This window comes from Aulonocara sp. 'chitande type north' Nkhata Bay, linkage group LG1 (genome assembly GCF_057382095.1).
Source record: "Aulonocara sp. 'chitande type north' Nkhata Bay isolate Kocher_YH1m ecotype deep benthic linkage group LG1, A_spYH_male_GT1.1, whole genome shotgun sequence".
NCBI lineage: Eukaryota > Metazoa > Chordata > Actinopteri > Cichliformes > Cichlidae > Aulonocara > Aulonocara sp. 'chitande type north' Nkhata Bay.
In genome coordinates, this window is record NC_141344.1 from 12,902,115 (window position 1) to 12,910,681 (window position 8,567).

At 38.4% G+C, this 8,567-nt stretch overlaps 1 pseudogene across 1 annotated transcript; it reads left to right on the forward strand.

Annotated features, from left to right (window-relative positions):
- Nucleotides 1–12: 12 nt before the first annotated feature.
- Nucleotides 13–4,602, forward strand: LOC147338765 (cryptochrome-1-like; annotated as a pseudogene). The gene is made up of 11 exons (XR_015126412.1): nt 13–380; nt 840–1,056; nt 1,160–1,354; nt 1,457–1,575; nt 1,715–1,869; nt 1,964–2,104; nt 2,319–2,486; nt 2,649–2,782; nt 2,958–3,109; nt 3,202–3,413; nt 3,517–4,602. The product of XR_015126412.1 is annotated as a cryptochrome-1-like (transcript).
- The last annotated feature ends 3,965 nt before the right edge of the window (nt 4,603–8,567 follow it).

Consider the following 8,567-nt stretch of genomic DNA (forward strand, 5'->3'; position numbering starts at 1 on the left):
CCTCCCCGGAACTTTGTCAAAGTGGTGCTATTGTTAGTGATTGAGGTAAGCTTCAGATATATGATTTAAATAAGCAATATACACACATACATTGCACAACTTTTAATAATTATCGGCAGCAAATGGAGTTAGTGTGACATTATAAGAGCATAACTTCGGTTATTGTCTGCCCGACATTACCACCTGGTGGATAAACCGACAAACTGCTACAGCCGCACCACGTGTGGTTTTGCTAAGCCTCCTCGCTCTGGTTGGCTGCCCTTGCTGCAGACGTAACACGTCTTCCTGTTTTGTAACACTCTGAATGTGATTGTTACCAAACACTGAATTTTTCTACAGCAGTTGATCTGAATCGCGCAAAGTTGAAAAGCCCTAAGAAGGTAAAGTTTTTCTTTTTTTGGCTTGAAATGTTTGAATGTTATTATATCCTGTAGTTATCATACCGTTGATTTATTGCATTGCATGTTAGTTGCAGTTTAGAGGTTTCTGCAGGTTCTGCCGCTGAAGTGTAAATTTAAGCGGATGCTCAGAACTTCCAAGGAATCATCATATTGTTTTGTGAAACGTTATGTTGTTTTGTTTGGTTTAAGATTTGTGCTGTATTTACCGTAGTTTTAAAGATCTTAACTCTTAGTCGTTTACATTTCTGAGGTTTCGTGTCTGTGTAAGGATGTGCTCTCCATTAACTGAAATTCATGAGGTGGAGAGGAGGAATGGATGTTAACCTACAGCATCAGTTCTTTTAAAATTTTAGTTTATGTGACGCGTTGACACAAGCTCACTGAAGATCATTAACTTGATGTTTTGGTGCCTTATGTTTGTGATTCACGTGTCCGCAGGTATGGCTCACACGTGTATTCACTGGTTCCGCAAGGGACTCAGGTTGCATGACAACCCAGCTTTGATGGCTGCTCTCAAGGACTGTAAGCAGCTGTACCTTGTGTTCATACTGGACCCTTACCTCCACAACAACGCGTGTGTGGGTATCAACCGCTGGAGGTTCCTCATTGGAGCGCTGAAGGACCTTGACGGAAGCCTCAGGAAGCTCAACTCTAGGTAGAGACACAGTCGACACTCAGCAACATTAAACACTTTTTAAAAAGTCAGACAGCTGCCATCAACCTATATTGTCATGTTATGGTATGTTTAATCTACTTAGGCTGTTTGTTGTGAGAGGGAAGCCAGAAGATGTGCTCCCCAAGTTATTCACCAAGTGGAAAGTAACCAGGCTGACCTATGAGTATGACACAGAGCCCTACAGCCTGCAGCGCGACAGCAAAGTGACGTCACTGGCCAAAGAACGTGGAGTTGAAGTCATCTACAAAGTCTCACACACTCTTTATAATATTGAAAGGTAAAAATCTTGCTGAGCATTTTCAGACAGGGGATTTTTTTTCTGTGCTACTTGTGTTGTCATTTCTTGACTGTGTGTTTGTTTGTTTTTTTGTCTTAATAGAATAATTGAGGAAAATAATGGAAAACCCCCACTTACCTATACCAAGTTGCAAGCAATAGCGAAGACGATTGGTCCCCCTAAGAGACCAATCCCTGCTCCAACCATGGACGATATGAAAGGTATCACAATACCAGAAAAACAGACTAGTGTTACTGAATTGTCAGACAAAGTTATTTGCAATGATGTATGGACATTTATCTAAAAAGCAAATGTCAACATTTAGAAGTGATTAGATTAAATCTATCCCCACTGTCAAAGATGTAAAGACACCATCCTCAGAAAACCACGAGAAGGAATATGGGATTCCTACACTGGAGGAGCTTGGCCTGGACACTGCTCCTCTTGGAGAGGATCTGTTTCCAGGAGGAGAACAGGAGGCTCTCAGGAGACTAGATGAACATATGAAAAGAACGGTAAATTAGATTCACATCTACATCCTGTTATTTGCAGGATTGTAACAACAGACATGCCTACATTCTCTGAAACATTTCTGTGTATGCCTTTCAGAAATGGGTCTGCACCTTTGAGAAGCCACAGACTTCTCCAAACTCTTTGAGCCCCAGTACAACTGTTCTCAGTCCCTATGTCACCTTTGGATGCTTATCAGTCAGAACCTTCTGGTGGAGACTCACAGAGGTGTATAGAGGGGTGAGTGATGCACTTTACATACAGATATTGTAGTTAATAATGGTAAGGAAAATTATGCTGTAGTATTGTTTAATACATTTCAACAGGAAAGAAACTGAATTAATCATTGCCACTTCAAATACTTTCCTTGTGTGATTCCTGTGGTGAGACACTGTACGTGCAATGTGCTTGTATTTGCAGTAATCTTTGTCTTTGACTTGTGTGATTTTTGCAGAATAAACACTCAGATCCTCCAGTTTCTCTGCATGGCCAGTTACTCTGGAGAGAGTTCTTCTACACAGCCAGTTTGGGCATTCCTAGCTTTAACAAGATGGAGGGTAACAGCGTGTGTACTCAGGTGGACTGGGACACAAACCCTGATTATCTAGCTGCTTGGAGAGAGGTATTGAGATTGAGTCCTTGAATGAAGTGTCTCTAGAGAAAATTGATGGTGCGAGAAGAGGAGTTTTCATGTTGATGTACTTATGCAATTGTTGTTAAATGTGGAGTAATCTAATTTTCTGTGTCATAGATGATTCATTGTTATTTCACACTCTCCTTAAAGGCTCGGACTGGTTACCCCTTCATTGATGCTATCATGACTCAGCTCAGGGCTGGATCCACCACCTGGCCAGACATGCTGTTGCTTGTTTCCTTACTAGGGGAGACCTCTGGATCAGCTGGGAAGAAGGGCAGAAGGTCAGCTCGCAAAGGCTGCAGCTGCTAATATCACAAATATTACAATACTACTGCTACTAATAGTAATTATTATTAGCTATACACAACACTTGTGGGTTTTTTTTCTATCATGAGTCCAGCAGTACATATGCTAAATCAGTATGGTACCTGTAACATTTTCTCACTGCTCATGAAGGTGTTTGAGCAGCTTTTATTAGATGGCGACTGGGCTTTGAATGCTGGAAATTGGCAGTGGCTATCAGCGAGCACCTTCTTCCACCAGTATTTTAGGGTTTACTCTCCAGTGGCCTTCGGGAAGAAGACAGACAAAAATGGAGACTACATCAGGTAAGATCTATCAGCCAAACGTATTACCTAAACAATTCACATTCATTACATGTATCGTTTATAATGATTTAGCATTTCTCCTATGTTTACAGGAAGTACCTCCCTCTTCTGAAGAAGTTCCCAGCAGAATATATCTATGAACCTTGGAAAGCTCCACGCAGTATCCAGCAGGCAGCAGGATGTATTGTGGGTAAAGACTACCCACATCCCATTGTACAGCACGAAGTGATCAGCAAGAAAAATATTCAGAGGATGAAACTTGCTTATGCCAAGAGATCCCCAGAGTCACCTAGCAAAAGCAAAGGTACTGCAAGAAACATACAGGAGCATTATGTCCTTTTATATTAGTCATGCTTCAACTAAATTCTGTTTCTTCTTTTGTTTTTATTTCTTTGTTTTGCTCCAAGGTGTAAAGCGGAAGGCTCCATCCAACATTGAAATTATCAAGAAGAAAGCAAAAGTAAAGTAATTAGAAATCATGTTCACGTTTTGGTATCTTTCCAGTACTTTAGTTTTATCTCAGTCCACAGTTTTCTATATTGTGTTTTTATTGGGATTTTCATTGGTTATTTTTTTATATCATTATTATTGTTACTTTTTATGTTGTATTTATGTCAGTGTTTAAAAGTCCCTCTTGGATTTAAAAAAGGTCAGGTGAGAGACTGCACAGAGATTAGGTCATGTTTTCTAAAGGTTAATAACCTTGTGTCAAATTGTTATTATGTTACATAGGGAAAAAAATAAGCAGGTCTGAATGTCTCCATGTTAGAAGGGTGTAAAAATAGACTTAAGTTAAAAAACAAAATTAATGCAGACAGTAAATATGGTAGATATGCATTAACTTTAATGGTTCGGTCAGTTCGCCCACCATACAATTCAAGGAGCACATCAGAAAATAGTACATTAATTATAGACAATGAAAGAATGGTTCTAAAAAAAATAGAAAATCAAGAAAAGTGGAAAATTTAAAGTTTTAAATCTTGGATAAGATAATCCAACATCTCAGTTTGATTGACATCAGACATCAATTGTATTGTGTCAGTTTGTTGACATTTGCAAACAAACTGACACAATTTACACATGATTTGTTTATGAGTCAGATTGTATCACTGTCAAATAAGATTCTTGTTATATTAATAGTAAGCATACACTTCTGTCTTCTATCTGCTGCCATTAAAATAAAAAAATCTTACACTTAGAACTTGGACGTGACTACACAGAGGATTGTGTCCAATCGTACAGCTGTCTCATATACTCAAAACTAAGACAACTGTTTAGGTGAAATGATCTTTTCAGCTCATTTTATCAGCTTGCAAAGTTTTATGTCATTTCCATATCATTCAAAATTGTTGCTCTTTAATAAAATGTCAAAATGGAAAATTAATATTGTGTCTTAACTAATAAAATGTGTGGGTCCTAAAACTGCTAGGTCTATGTACTGTTATTCCCACTAGATGGCGCTGCAATACCTGAAGAAAAACTCAACTCAAGTACATGTATACAGAGAATATTCCCCCAAGTATATTCTTAAAAGTTATTTAAAGATTTAATCTGTTATGTGTTTTGGAACATTTGTAATGGAGTTAATTTAACTGTCATAAAAATGAGAAATAAAGAAATAAATTTTTAGAGTATCTGTGGTCAGCACAGAACATCTGACCTTTTATATGTTAACTCTTTGCAGAAAAGAAACAGAAAGTAGAAGTGATCTGTTAATATTTTTGGTGAATAATATTGAATCTCAATTAATCTCAATGAATATTAAAAATAAAAACAATCAAATTTAATTTTATTTAATTTGATTCTAGCTACAATGTCATTTGTCTGCTTTCTATAAGAAATTCATTTTTCCAGCTTCCTCATTCCTAAAACTTTGCTTTCCTTTTTTTTTCTAAATGTAGCAATGAGCATCAGTTTTTTTTCTTATCAGGATTATGCTTGAGATGCAGTATTACATAAGGCCTGTTAATCAATTACTAATTGTGTCAGTGCACAATTGGTGAAAGTCAGTATGAACAGGGCTGTGCGACATAAAGGCAAAGATGTAAGTGAGTGTGTTTGGGGCACACAGCTGTTCTTGGAGCTCAAGTCTTCTCCTGTTTCTGCTTCCTTGGAGTTGACACTGGTGTGAATAACCAGAGGATGATGTCACAGGCTCAGTAGCAGGCCAGGCGGCCATACAAAGCCAAGCTCAGTTTCCACAGAGACCTGTCAAACATCAAAACAATCTGTTCTCTGACTGTGCATTAATGTACAAGGGTGTTTTGGGGTACACTTGGCATTGGGTCACTCTTCCGGTAAACTTTCATAGCAGAGCTCAGCAAGCCTGGGTGAACCGAAATCACCTATTCAACAATGTACCTGCATGCATTCCAACATTTTCTGATATTATGAAAATGTTTAGCCTTAATCCCAAAAAGAATAATTAATTTTCAATCAAAATTCCAAGAATAGCTGGCTCCTCCTGTTTGTCCGTGGGTGTACCCCTCTCCCCATGGGTCCACGTCGTCACCTCACCACTCAAACCATCTTGGATCTGGGAACTGTAACATCCCAGCTGAATTAGAACAGTGTGTTCCCATGCAGCTGGTGTTTCATGTAGCTGAAATAGTAGTGATTTATCTCAGGAGGCTGCTCCACAGGCAGCAACATGAAAGAGTTAATCCCCACTTTATGCAACAAATTTTTATGGCCATAATAATAGGACAGGGGCTCTCCAAGGTTCAAAAACGGTTCTTCTTTAGGTTACATTACAAAATAATATGAGTTCAATCTAACACTTGATTAGCAAAGCTCTCAATACAAGCTACTGCACGGTGGGTCAAGTGGGTCAGTGTAAGTTTACATCACCATTTTATGAGGATTACCACAACACCAGTGAACATGCCCGTCTATTTATAGGCTTCAAAGCAGACAAATAACAGACATACATTTCTGTTGATCAATACAAAGGTACCAATATGGTTTTACATGACAAACTGCAGACCATCTATTCATAAACAAATGTTATAACTCTTAAATTGCAAAAAAAGTACATAAACAGTCATAACTATTTGTTAAAGACCAAAGGGTAACGTTCTTTGGTGGCCAAGTAAGACTAAGCTGAGGAAGAATAGTGAAGCTAATTTTTTTTTTTTTAAAAGAAAAATCTAATTATCTCTTTTGTTGTACCAATGACATTATAATTGGAGAAACATTGAAGGACAAGAGGAAGCTGCGAGTAAAAGGTTCATGAACACGTGCTGAAAGGTCACTATTTATTAGAAGTCCATAGAGGTGGTAAATAAATGCCACAGTGAAACTGAAGAGCTGATGGGTGTCCAATCTGCTTCAGTTTTTTTGCTCTATGTTTGTCACCATCGGGGACACACACGCACACACCCCTCTGTACACATCCTGAATGACAATGGTCCTGTTGTCGTGGGATGTCCATTACCACACAGGTTCTAATGACTGATTATAACAATTTACATTTGCCCCACAGGACCCCCCTTTTATTTTCTGATAGAAGCACAATTATCTTTGCAAAAGAGATAATGGTATAAACAAAGCCAGAGGTAGTGATCTCAGAGAGCATCATTAGTAGCCCCCCTATAAATCTGCACCACTAAGCCACTACAGGATTTTGTGTAGAGCTATAAATGGCAAAACATGAGGCAATAGACATGCAATGCTAAAATTATGCACTCCACTACAGACCTCACGTGCACTGAGATTTGGAGAGAGATTAAGACCTTAACATGGGACAGGGCATAACATTCCTGGGATGTTCCAAATAGTAAGGAAAACAAACTTCTGAGAAAACCTTGGAATGGTTATTGATGTTTTAGCTGGTATCTAACCAGGTCTTTATTTTTTATATGGATGGTAATTTTGCAGGCAGATAAACTGGTGTACTTAAGATTTTTCTCCACTTGACCAGAAGCATAAATATATGTTTCTTTTTTTTATTTCCAGTTATTATATATTGGAAATTCCTCTTCCATCAGCAGGTTTCCTACATGCTTAAGGGGATACATGTTCAAACACAGTCACATGACAGAGTCTTTGAACACGTATCCCCAGAGTCTTCTGGTTTCTGTTCTGTTTCACCGCCCTGATGTGCTTTCATCACTCTGTATACACCCCACTGGAGAATATCCACAACACGCAACTGTGTTTTCCAGCCTCTCTACAGCTGACTGACGTACAGCCAAATACAAGATCCTGCAGCCTATACATGTCAGTCACCAGTGTGTGTGTGTGTGCGTGGTATGCTATAACTAATGGAATCCATAATGAATTGCCCAACTGTGTGTTCAATTTCCATTGCTTCCAAGAGTCTTAACATATTCCATTTAAAAATGTTCTTTTAAAATTAAATTCTTAATTTAATCTAGGTTGTTAAATCAAATCACTGCGTCACGGCCCTGGCAGGGAGCTACAAAAGAATATGACGAATGGATGGAACAGAAAAATGTAAATAGATGTAAGGAAGTCATGCAGGCATGTGTAATATGATGAGCATACGTAGTAACCCGAGAGATAATGCAGTTTGATACCTTTGAACTTGGACGAACACACTCGGGAAGCTGTAACTCATTGTAGTAGTATCAGTGCCAGTCAGTTCAAAGACAAGTTTGGGGGTTTGGAGTGTGTTTATCATGGAAGAAGTCTATATAGGTGACAAATAAAACATTTGTTAATGTCACTTATGCATCCAGTTATCAGCCTTGCAAGTTAATTTAATTTCTGCTTAATATTGAGATTGTCCCAGCATTTTGTTTTCAGACTGAGCCAAGTATTTGAATCAGTCTTGAATCCCTGGAGAATAAAACCACATTAGTCTGACTAAATAAATAAAAATTAAATGAACTTGTTCATAAATGCTCGCTCTCTCTCTCTCTCTCTTTCTCCCTCTCTCTCTCTGTTTGTGTGTGTGCAGCAAAGTGTGTGTAGATGTGTCTGTGCATCCTTGTATGAAGATTAGAGCCCATATCTCTTTGGGAGTCAGTGGGATCTGCCTATATAAGGCTGTTCTATTCCTACTGCTTTTCCTCTGGGGACACAATGCAATTGTCAGCCACTGAACAATACATGTCTGAGAACTTAGCAAACTTCACTGTCTTGAATAAACATATATATATAAATGGTTTTACAAGAGGTGATTCTGGGAAATACTGGGCTAAATGCTGTTGCATGATGACTTCAAGCTGTTTTTGCTATGTTCTACTTATACTCGAGAGTTTCCTAACGCCACACTTTTTAAATAGGAAACTACGTGACCGTAAGAATGTGCTGCTCATGTTAATGCACTCAAAACTAAAGGCGTCATCCTTTTGACTGACAGGCTCAAATGATACTTTACCACAGCCTGTAAACACAGCTAAAAAGTTGGACAGAGGATACCCAAAGAGAAAATCTTTTTTGTCTTTGCGAAACTGTAATTCACTAATAACAGAATGAGAAAAAAAGACTT